This window comes from Lissotriton helveticus, chromosome 4_1 (genome assembly GCF_964261635.1).
Source record: "Lissotriton helveticus chromosome 4_1, aLisHel1.1, whole genome shotgun sequence".
NCBI lineage: Eukaryota > Metazoa > Chordata > Amphibia > Caudata > Salamandridae > Lissotriton > Lissotriton helveticus.
Genome location: NC_136063.1, coordinates 828,446,851 through 828,459,059, shown reverse-complemented (window position 1 = coordinate 828,459,059; position 12,209 = coordinate 828,446,851).

Here is a 12,209-nt window from a genome sequence, read left to right as displayed (position 1 = left end):
CTATTCTGTAGGCAAGCTATGTCAGAACTGGCTCAAACATTCCACTTTAGCGTCAGTTAAGCTTCATTTATCTAAATTGACTGACGATGTTGATTTGAATGACTTTGTAAAAGGTCCTGCAACAGGCAGATCCAAAAGATGGATTCATTTTATTTACAACCAGGTTTGGAAACTGTCCCAAATTGAAGCTGCTTCTAGGTTAAGAGCTATTGATCTAGCAGATTTAGAAAAAGTAATTGCAGTATTAGATAATAGCATTAATACACTTTCTTCCCGAATTTACACATTAGACAATATTGTTTCATCTGTCGTTGATATTGTGCAAGATGATGTGTCTGTTTTGTAGCATGGTCAAAATCAATTACGTTCTATAATGCAGTTTGCATGGACATTACAAACGTTAAAGGCTGGTAAGGTACATTGAGGTTACATGAACACCTTTTCTCTATTTTTACCATTTAATTTGACTGTCCAAGATGCTGCATATTCGCTTTCGCATATTGAAAAGTTAGTACCTTTACCGTTTTCTGTAGCCGAAACAAATTCGGCTGTTTGGCTTATTCATGGGTTATTAACATTACCTTTTCCATTTTTTAAATTCGAAGCATGTATGAAACACTATGCCATAGGCAGATATGAACCTTTAGGTAGCGCAAATCTCCATGAAGTTTGGTCCCTACCATTTACATATAGGTGCCTGAGGGAAGGTAAAGAGGTTTATTTAAAAGGTGAAGATTGCACTTCAACACCCGATCACTCATTGGTCTGTAGGAATATACAATTGCATGGCTCTTGTAATTCTGACGCCCCTAATTTGGCTTGTATTTTAAAAGGTACACCCTTCCCGGCTATAACACAGACTTTCATGTTGCTAGCAAACGGTAGTTATTTACTTTTAAATAATGAAGATTGCTGTGGTATGCTGGAAGGGATTCCGTACATTGTTCCTGTCTCCCAACGTGTCTGCTGTAAAAATGTGCTGTTCCCTCCTCCGCATGGGAAGCTCGATGTATCCATCTGGCCTTCCATTCCAACCTTGAAGCCAGAGTTTAACAAGATGAATTGAATAAGGGATTTGTTGTCTCAAAAAGAAGTCTCCCTTACTTCTGCGTGTGAAACATTTGTCCTTCACGTGGCTAACACTCGCACCGAGGTACATGCCCTTCTGAATACTGACCTCCCTCTGCATTTTGGTATGTTGATTCACACTATATTCAATGCCTCGTCGATCACAGGCTTGGCACACTTTTTTAAAGTAGTAAGTTCTGGCCTTGTGACTTCATTCCAAACTATATTTGGTGTGATACCAGCATTTTTTCATTCTATTTTTTCCAGCCTCTTTGGTGGTTTACCGTTAATTCTTGTCCTGGCTGTCAGTGTGCTGCTGTTAATTTGCCTTCTCAAAAATGGCTGCACAACCTGTGTCACAAGACAATCTGCCCCGGCTGCTCCAGCTTCGCAACCGGATGCTTGAATACTATGGAAATTTACCTCTGGCTACATTGAGTGCAGCATATGGATTATCATTTCGATTCTCCTACTTCACATGCCTGTAACCTGTCTTCCATTGCCTGGATTGCGGTTTTGAATGGGCTCTGGATTTGTGTCTCTGCAACACAGTGTCTCTCAACCAGGAACATGACCAGCTGATGAGCCCCTTAGTTGCTCATGAACGGCAATGTTCTGGCTTCTGGATTATGGTCTTTGCAGCGATGCATGGAGTCTTAGGGAATTGGAATATCTGTGCAGCGGCACATGACTTTCTGGCACGCAGTTATATTGAAGAATAACCAAGTTGTCCTCTGATGGTATTAGAGGCTCCGAATATTGAAGAACATGTATGTTCCTTCCCATTACTGAATTGGATGGCTGAAATGTTTTCAGATGAGAACAATGACTTCCTATTGGAGACAGTTGTAACATACTGTGCCTATGCACTGTTGGATTGAAGTGGCATTTTACCAGCTTTGAAACGTGTAATGGACTAGTGATTTTTACTTCATTTTTTCCCCCTTCTTTACATTCTTTGTGTTGGACACTGGACTGCCCCAGCTTGGTTTGTACATTTTATGTGGTTAAATATTTCAGAATTTACTCCCAGTTTTCCATTTTGGCAATTTTTAAACTTGGTTCTGTCTCTCGAACTTGAACTCTGCATTCCCATATTGCCCCCCTGTTTGTACATGTTCCGATCAAGGGAGGGTGTAGTGAAGGCAGGGCCTTGTTTGCGCACATTGCTATGTTAGCATAGGCCTATTAGAAGTTTAAACGCCATTTTACCTTTTGCTGCTTTTGCACACAACACTGCATATAGCTGTTGTTGTAAGTTAGGCTGCGTGAATTACTTCACATGAGAATGGCTTGTTTTCAACATCCCTAGACTTACAATGTGTGAGTGCTAAAGCCTCCAAGGTTATCATAACAATGTAGCTGTTGTTCGGGCTGATTGGCTCACATTTTAAACATGACATACAGACAACTGCAGCTATCGAAGATTCTGGTGCCTTTAATATTGCACTGTAGGCATGATTTCAGGCACTTGGAGTATTGTATTGTATTGTATTGTATCGGGATTTATATAGCGCTCGGCTGCCCCAGCAAAGGGGCGTCCCGGCGCTGCGAGCGAAACTAAAAACAGAAGGGGAATACCAGAAAAGAAGAGGAGCAGTTACTGAAAGAGGTGAGTTTTGATGGCTTTTCTAAAAGCCAAAAGATCCTGCATGCCACGAATAGTTTCCGGAAGGCTGTTCCAGAGCTTGGCAGCGAGCGAGCTGAAGGAACGACCGCCCATTCTGGCTAGATTGGTACGGGGAATGACCACCAGATGTTGTCCTGCTGACCGCAGTGGCCTTCCAGGGATATACTTCGTCAGGAGGGGGCACAACATTGGTGGGGAGGCGGTTTTAAGGATTTTGAAGGCAAGACAAAGTGCCTTAAACTGAATCCTTTTTCCCACCGGGAGCCAGTGCAGTTTTTTCCGAACTCCCGCCACTGAGGAGTGGCGGGGAAGACCTACCAATGCTCTGGCAGCAGCATTCTGTACTCTCTGAAGTCTGACCACTTCCGCCTGATTAGCGCCCAGTAAAAGGGAGCTGGCATAATCCAGTCTAGAAAGAATAATAGCTTGGACAATAACCTGGCGGGTGTGACAGTTGAAGAACTTCAGCGTAGGTCTTAGATTTCGCAGAATGCCAAAGCAGATAGCTGCAACTTTTTTTGTGTGATGAGTAAATTTCAGTGCAGAGTCGACCCAGACTCCTAGATTTTTCACACAATCCTTAGGCTTAGGCGGTTGGCCTAAAGTATCAGGCCACCAGTTACCGCCCCAGGCTGCGGTGTTTTTCCCCAAGAGCAGAATTTCCGTTTTTCCAGCATTGAGCTGGAGGAAATTCGCCGTCATCCAGTTGGTGATGTCAGTCAGGGTCTGCTTGAAGTGATGGGCCTCCAGACCGTTGTTACCATTGAGAGCCACCACCAACTGGGTGTCGTCTGCATAAGATACTAACGTCAGATCACTCTGTTTGGCCACTTCGGCTAGTGGTCGGATCCCCAGAGAGAAAGAGCTTTTGCAGATCCTGATGTGATTCACTTCTGCTGATCTTGGAGGTACGGGGTCCCCTATTCAAGCCTAATAGACCTTCTATGTTTTATAAAATATAGGGCCAATTACGATGGCGGGCGGACAAAGTCCACCCACCATCTCATAGGCAAAAGGGATCGCCCGCCATACGTGCGGCGGTCCCGCAATGTAAAAATACAGGATGCACCCGCCAGTGTGGTGACCGCATCCTGTATTTTTACATTGCGGCGGGCAGCAGCACCCGCCACAATGTAAAAATACATTTTTTGCATATGTATATACAAAGTGACAGGCACCATGTGGTTCCTGGCACCTTGTACATGCAAATGCAGGGAGTACCATTGGTACCCCCCATGTGCAGCACCCCCCTCCACCCCCCCTGGGGCCCGCAACGGGCCCCCGAAGGCATTCTCCGCCTGTCTTTTTTGCGGCGGGATCTCTGCCGAAAAAGACAGGCATCCTAATGCCCACGGCTGTGCCTGCACAGCACTGCCGCCATAGCCCCATTGTACCGTGTCCCGCAAGGCAGGCGGAAAAGGAACGCCTTGCAGGACCATGGCGGACAGTCTTTCTGTCCGCCGCGATACCTCTCCGATTCCCGCCGTCACCCTAATTTGGCGGTGGGAATATTCAGGGTGATGGCAGGCAGTCTGTCACTGCCGGGCTGGTGGTCCTCACCGAAGGGCCTTGGGTGGTGGACCGCCCGCCATCGTAATCGGCCCCATAGTTCCTAGCTAGGTAGGGTGGCATACAAGGCACTATAGCACCTGTTTCCACTATCATTATAATATGATTTCTCTTTTTGTGTTTTATGGAATTGTAACAATGCTGATCATATTATTTTTAATCATATGTCTGCTTATGTTAGCAAAAATACTGCATCTTAGAGCACGTCATTAAAATAAACATGTTAACCATTCCCGTGTCTCTTTTTACTCCTGTTGTGGACTAGTATGAGAATAACAAATGAAAGAATGTTCTTGATTCCCACCATTCCTGAATGTAACCTAAGTCGCATGTTCTGGGTTGTCTAACCATTCGTACCTTTGCTGTAGGACGAATAGCTAATGAGGCACTGATGCTAGTCAGTTAGGGATTCTGGGTACTGAGGTGAGTTTTTTGGTCCACCACAATTCACTGAGGTCCTGGGTCTCTGTGCGCAGTTCTGTCTAAGAGCAGAATCCCTGCAACAGGCAGACCGGGTGCTTAGCAAATTAGATTGGATTCTAAGAACTTTGACCTCAAAGAAATCTGTGAGCTGATTGCAAAATTCTTGAGAGGGCATGGTGTGATTACTACAGGCCTTGGGTGGCAAAAGCATTTGGTGATCTGAAATATCTCTTGAGAACCATTAATATTGAAACAGATCTTGGTGAAATAAGCAGCCTGCACTACTTTAATAGCAGCATGATATTTCCTCAAGGCTCCTTTATAGGTTTTACGCTCTGGCGAATAATTTTTATGCCACTCTCTTTTGCACTTTATACAGACCTTTCTTTCTCATGCAAGGGAAGGAGTATACCAGTGGGCAGAAGAAGTGTGCTTACACCACTTACGAGGTTGTGGTGGAGCCAGGGCCTCGGATGCTCCCTGTAGTCAGGTGTTAACAGCTCCCACATTTCGTTCGAGATCCCCTGAAAAGGAGGGAGTAGTGTTAGAAAGCAGCTTTGTGAGCTCATTATGCCTGTTAGTATTCCAGGCCCGAACAGTTGATTTATGTGCGCCCATAGCCACCCAAGGCCTCTCATCTAGGAGCCACAAGAAAGGAATTAAAAAGCTACTGTACTGGGCTCATGAACTAAGATCAGCAAGTTTGTGAAAATCATGTCAATCATGTGTCCCGCCTGCTGGTTAGTAGCAACCACAACTTGCCTCCGATTAAAGGAGGTCAGCTTCTCGGCCAAACCATTAGCCAGTTTATCATTAGGATTTTTAGAATGTATATTGAAATCCTCTATCAGGGTAAAATTAGCAATGGGCTAGAGCTTTGTCTAAAGAATTGATACAATCCTGGTATAATCCCGATGACCATAAATCAGGGCCCTGACTAATGATGCCTGAGCTGATATTGAGAAACAGAAGCCCAAGTTCTCTGCACCTGCATTTGCACTTCTGGTTAAAGGCAATCAACAAACCCCTCCAGCCTCTCTTGTTAGTCCTGTCAGGATGGACAAAAGAAAGACTAAACATTCGGAATTGTCAAAGCTGTATCCAGTGCAGCTTGATCGTGCAACCATTTTTCAGTCATAAAACAGAAATCATCCTTATAAACTAGGAGGATAGAGACTAAATTGATTATTTTGAGAAAGCCAGATAGGATCTCTCCTTTGCTCAACCTGCAGCAGCCTGACTGCTTTATTGAAAATGTCCCACCATGGCAGCAGAGAAGTTTCACTAAAAGTGCATCTGCAAGGTGATGGGAGCCTTTTAATGCAAAATCAGTGCAGCACAGTCCTAGGATAAAGTGGTGTAGCATGGGGGGAAGGTCCACAGGGGCGGTTGCCCCGGGTGAAAAATTCTTAAGGGGTGCACATTTTTAAATTAAAGTATCACGTCCCCTAACCCATGGAACATTAGCACTTCCTGAGCTAATGGTCAATGGGTTGGGAGCGCAATACTTTCTTTTAAAATCTTCCTCCAGGCACTGTCAACCCATGCTACGCTGCTGCTAGGATCTGTAAAATATTTATGTATCAAAAACAAACAGCCAAAGCAAAGGGTGCGCAATGAAGTTTCTGCCTACAATTTGAAAACAAATGAGCTGATTCTTGCCTCAGATCACCAAGTGATGAAAGAAACTGAATACTGAGGACCCACCTGAAAGGGTATTTTGATGTCCATCATTCAGCAGCTCTGATAATTGATGAATGGCAGGCCAAAACTTTCCAAAGACAGAGCCAACTGAGACTCTCTTGTCACAAACAGTTCAGTTCCCCCACTTTTAAATATGAAGCAAGGTTCTTCAGGGTATGCCATACCTGCTTTTATATCCAGTTTGGACATCTCTGTGAATTGGCGAAGGAGAGTTGCGCTGGCAGTTTTTGCAGTGTGCTTATCCTCTCTCTTCTGTTTTATATCAGGTTCAATCATAATAAATGTACAGATTCAAGCATAGCAAAGAAATTTGAGGGAACCAAATTGGTATGTTAAGTTAGAAATGTGTAAAGTGCCTGGTTACTCCAATAGGGAGTGTCCACATGCTAGATTATCTCCTAAATCAATCAGATCAGAGAATTCATAGGGCAAGCCATTGTAGTTAGATGACCGTAGATTGCCTGAAGAACAAGGTCTTTAAATGTCTACAAAACTAAGTTTCTGAAGGCTGCATTCTAAGATCCAAAGGGAGGTGGTTCCACATCTTTGCCAGCAGCAGACTGAAAGAGCTGCCACACAAATGAGTTCTATGCACTTTCGGTATCATAAGCTTAGCTGTGAGGATCTAAGGCAGTGATGTGGCAGATAGAGTTTGATCAGGAGAAACAGAAATTGATGACCTTTTAGATTCACAATTCTGTCACAGAAGCATAAGGCTTTAAAGGCCACCCTGGCCTGAATAGCATGTCAATGAAGCTTAGCAAGGGAAGCGCCCAAAGAAGAATGACTAGGAATATTCAGGGCAAAACCAAGGGGGATGATGGACGGGGTGTTGAACATTGCAAGCACTCACCCCAAGCCACCTGATCTTGGTTTAATCCATCATCATTCTTTAGCTCACTCGCCACCCCAGTTCAGACATGGCCATATGCAAATCAGTCCGACCCTGTGCCACATGGGAACAGTCCGGAAATATTCAGGAACATATGGGCCACATTGTTCTGCACCCTATGCAACATCTACATTTAGAAACTCTCAGATAAAGAACATTACAGTAGTTCAGGTGAGACACTACAAGCGCCTGGATAACTGTTTTCTTAGTCGACTCTTGTAACAGCTCTGAGATTTTGCGGAGATCTTCAAGATGCCAAAACAGGAGCCAGCCAGACAGGAGATCTGGTAGTCGAACGACAGTGCTGATTCAAACCAGACAACAAGATTTTTTATCTTCGGTTTGAGAAAAGGGACCAGTTCAGAAGGCCACCATACAGAGGACAAGATGCACAGTTGCTTACCAACCATAGGAACCTCAGTCTTTCCAGCATTTAGTTTCAGGCAGCTGGAGACCATCCATTTTGTCAGGTCCACCAGGTACACTCTAAACTTGGGGGCAGCATCACCTTCATCCCGTGTCAGGGTAATAATCAGGTGAGTATCATCAGCATAAGATACCATCTTCACCCCGTGAACTCAACTACATTCACCAGGGGGCACATATACACATTGAACAGTGTCGGGTTCAGGGTTGAACCCTGAGGCCCTTCTTGTAGCAAGGGTCGAGTCTCGACCTGTGGGGCTGCCGGCAGACCTGAAAAGTACAGTCATGGAGGAAATCTGTGATTCAGTCAAGTGTGCAGCCCATGCACCCAAGACCCCAAATTAATTCCAGTAGGAGACCATGAGATACAGAATTGAATGCAGCACTGCGATCTAACAAGATCAGGGCCATAGTTTTGCCCTCATCAGCAGATAATCTAAGGGATTTTGAGACTACTAGAAGAGCGGATTCGGTACTGAACATAGATCTAAACCCTGATTGTCTCTCATGAAGAATATTTTCTTCAATAAACTTCGTTAACTGGAAGTTGAAACATTTTCAGACATCTTAGCAAAATATGGAATTAAGGAGATTGGTCTCAGATTTTCCGGGAGAGTAGGATCTACTGAGGGCTTCTTTAGTAATGGGATCACCGTTGCATGTTTTTAGTCAGGCAAAGTAAAGATTCCAGAGATTACAGAGTACGGGGGCAATAGCATTCTCCCCACGTAACAGCATGGTTGGAGAGATGGAATCAAGAGGAGAACCAGATTCCACTTTAGAGAGAAGGCTATGAGTCTCCAGAACAGTTAGAACTTTAAGGTTGGAGAAACCCTCAGAGGGGAGTGTATTCTTCGGTGGGGTGAATTTAAAGTTCATGCTAGATTCAGGGAAGGAGGCATAGACAGTATCTATCTTTTCAGAGAAATAGCGAGCCACTAAATTACATTATTCTGTAGAGGGAGGAGTGGTAGCAGCAACTCGCTCAAGAGAGGTAAGGCTTTTGACAATATGAAAGATGGATGAGCCCCCAGAGGATTGGATCTTATGTGTGTAGAATTTGGTATGTGTTCTCTTGATCTGTTTATGATAGAATTTTAGTGCCTCCAGATATAAGATGTTATCCTCTGGCTTATTGTCCCTCCTCAAGACACACTCTAACCTTTTTCAAACCTTTTTTAAACCAAGAAGTTCTTTAGTAAACCATTCCGCAATTAGATTGCAATGGGTGCTGTTACATGGCTTAAGAGGAGCTACAGGGTCAAGAACCCCAGAGAGCCAGGAAGAGATTTGTTAATAGGCAATCTGCAGCCATGTGTTGATTGCAGGGGGGTTGAGAGCCAATTTGGCTGTAAAAGCGGTAGAGGTAACCAAGGACTTTTTAAGTGCTTTTATATTAGAGACATACCCTTTAGGGGAGCCTAAGACAATGGAGGTGTCTATAATCTGGAAATGTATAATGAAATGGTCCGACCAGGCAACAGGAATCGAGGAGACTGCTTTTATAGAAGCGCAGTTTGAAAAAATGGGGTCGAGGGTATGGCCTCTAATGTGAGTGGCTGTATAGTCAAGTAACAAAACTTGAACTCAGTGTTCACAGTGACCAATTAATATATTACAGACGTAAAATGTCAGGGTAGAGGTACCCTGACCCCATGGGACTAATGGAGGATCTGTAAAGGACCCTTCATGGGCAGTAAATTGTTCAAAAACCTTTTTTACCACACAAGGTTCTGCAGATTCTCCCCGGATCCTCCTGGATGCAGGTGGATTCGGGTCGATACACAGATCCAGACCCCTATAAAAAAACATACACTCACTCACAAATCCACACACCTACTCACACACTCAGTCAGGCCACCCCACACCCACTTACACACCCACTTACACACCCACACAATCACTCACACACTCCCTGACAGACCCTCAACACCACTCACATATGCATTCACAGACCCACACTGCTTTCATACCCCCACTTTCCCATATAACAACTCACATATCTACTCACACACCCATACAGCCACTCACACACCTACTCACAGAGCCACAAAACTACTTACACACCCAACTACTCACACACCTACAAAGCCACTCCCACACTCACTCACAGACTCACACAGCCAGTCACACACATCATCGCATGCCCACCACATACTCACACACCCACTTACATACCCACACAACCACTCACACACCCACTCACACACCCCCACACGCATCCAAGTTGCAGGAGCATTATAGTTGGGAAATAGCATTAAAGCACCTTGGAAATTCACTAAACAAGGGACGTTATTGTTAAGGTCAGGTTTACACACAGAAAAAACCATGGAAGCGGTTATAGTTATCTCAAAACTATAACTCGTGTCTTAAGGTAACTATAACTCACGCCCATGCAATGCACTGCTGATTACCCCACATATTACATCACTCATGACATCATTGATAATATCACTGCAACATTTTCAGCAAAATTATTGATGGGAAAACTATGCATGGAGGGGGGACATGCTATAGTTAACTTAGGGCATGAGTTATAGTTACTTGAGAAAACTATAACTACTTACTATAACGTCCCTGTAGCCTATGATTTTTTCAGTGACTATATAATATATGTATATATAATATATATATATATATATATATATATATTACCTACTGGCGGTCGCCAGTAGGTATATATAGTTAGGATTTTTTCTCTATGGGATTTTTGAAAATTCTATGTCTAATAACTTTGGCGTTTGTGGACGGAATTGGCTGAAATTTTCAGGAAAATGGCACATTTTGTTTCTGAGCAGCCCCTGATAATTTTGGGGGGGTTCGTCAAGGGGGGGCCGAGAAAAAAGGGGGGTCCCAAAACGCGTTTTTCCCATGTTAATTTCCATAGGGCGGTTGGCCTCACTTTTAGCCCGAACGGCTGAATGGATTTGCACGAAACTTGGCAAAATTGTAGGGACTGGTAGCCCGATGTGCCTTTGCTAGGTCTCAATATATGTGCTCCAGTGGATTTTGAGAAATTAACGTTTAAAAAAAGATATATATCTGTAACAGCGGACCTGGCAGCGTCCCAGGACGCGTACTTTTCGCGCAACGGAGCTTTGTGAAGCGAAGCTGATTGGTTCTCCGGCGTCTGTCAACATTCCAAAAAGTCCGTAGCGGCCGCCATCTTGTCTCTCGGTAGGATCGAGAGACAAGAGGAGGCCAAAGCGAAGGGGCAAATGACCATAAGGGGGAATAGTAGATCCTCGCTGACCCCCTACTTTGATGTGGAGGTTTTAAAAGGGCCCCGCGGGGCAAAAAAAAAACAAAATAATAATAATCGAACGGCTGAATGGATTTGCACGAAACTTGGCAAAATATTAGGGACTGGTAGCCCGATGTGCCTTTGCTAGGTCTCAATATATGTGCTCCAGTGGATTTTGAGAAATTAACGTTAAAAAAAAGATATATATCTGTAACAGCGCTCCGCTTCGCGTACTTTTCACGTTACGGAGCTTTGCGAAGCTGATTGGTTCTCCGGCGTCTGTCAACATTCCAAACAGTCCGTAGCGGCCGCCATCTTGTCTCTCGGTAGGATTGAGAGACAAGAGGAGGCCAAAGCGAAGGGGGAAATGACCATAAGGGGGCATAGTAGATCCTTCCTGACCTCTTAGGTTTGATGTACCATTTTGCCAAGTTTGGTGTAATTCCGTTCAGCCATTCAGGCTGTAGACGTATGTAAATGTCCTATGGAAAATTGCATGGGGAAAACACATTTGAAAGTGTTGAAATTTAGAACCAATTAAAATGTTACTTTGGTTTTGTATTTGTGTGTGATGAAAGTTAATTGGTTATGTATATATGTCAAATGAGAGGAAACCACAGCCATTTTGTGATACTACTGTCTGAGGTACATTTGTGAGGAATTTTTGGTGGTGAATTTCTGGTGTTTGATTTACACAGTACTAACACTTCTGCTACTTTTAAAAAGGTGAGTTGTTAATTTGTAAGGGGAACTATGTTGTACACTTGAAGATAATTTGAAAAATGTTTTCTGTTATTTATTTGCAGTCCTTCTGTTATACTAAATACTTGATAAAGTTAGTTTTATATTATGTATTACTAAAAACGATAAATGAAAGTGATTATTTTTTTCTGCAATTTACAGCAAGCAATTTCAAAATAAAATGGCTCACAATGAAGAGACCGTGGCAATTTCTTTTGAATTGTCCACTACATTGATTGAAATTGAGAGCACCAATAATGAAATATTGTCACAAGGAGGACATGACTTGTATGATTCCATTAGATTGATTGAAATGGACAGCACCAAGAATGAAATATTGTCACAAGGAGATGACTTGAATGATTCCACTACATTGATTGAAATTGAGAGCACCAATAATGAAATATTGTCACAAGGAGGAGATGACTTGTATGATTCCATTAGATTGATTGAAATGGACAGCACCAATAATGAAATATTGTCACAAGGAGGAGATGACTTGAATGATTCCA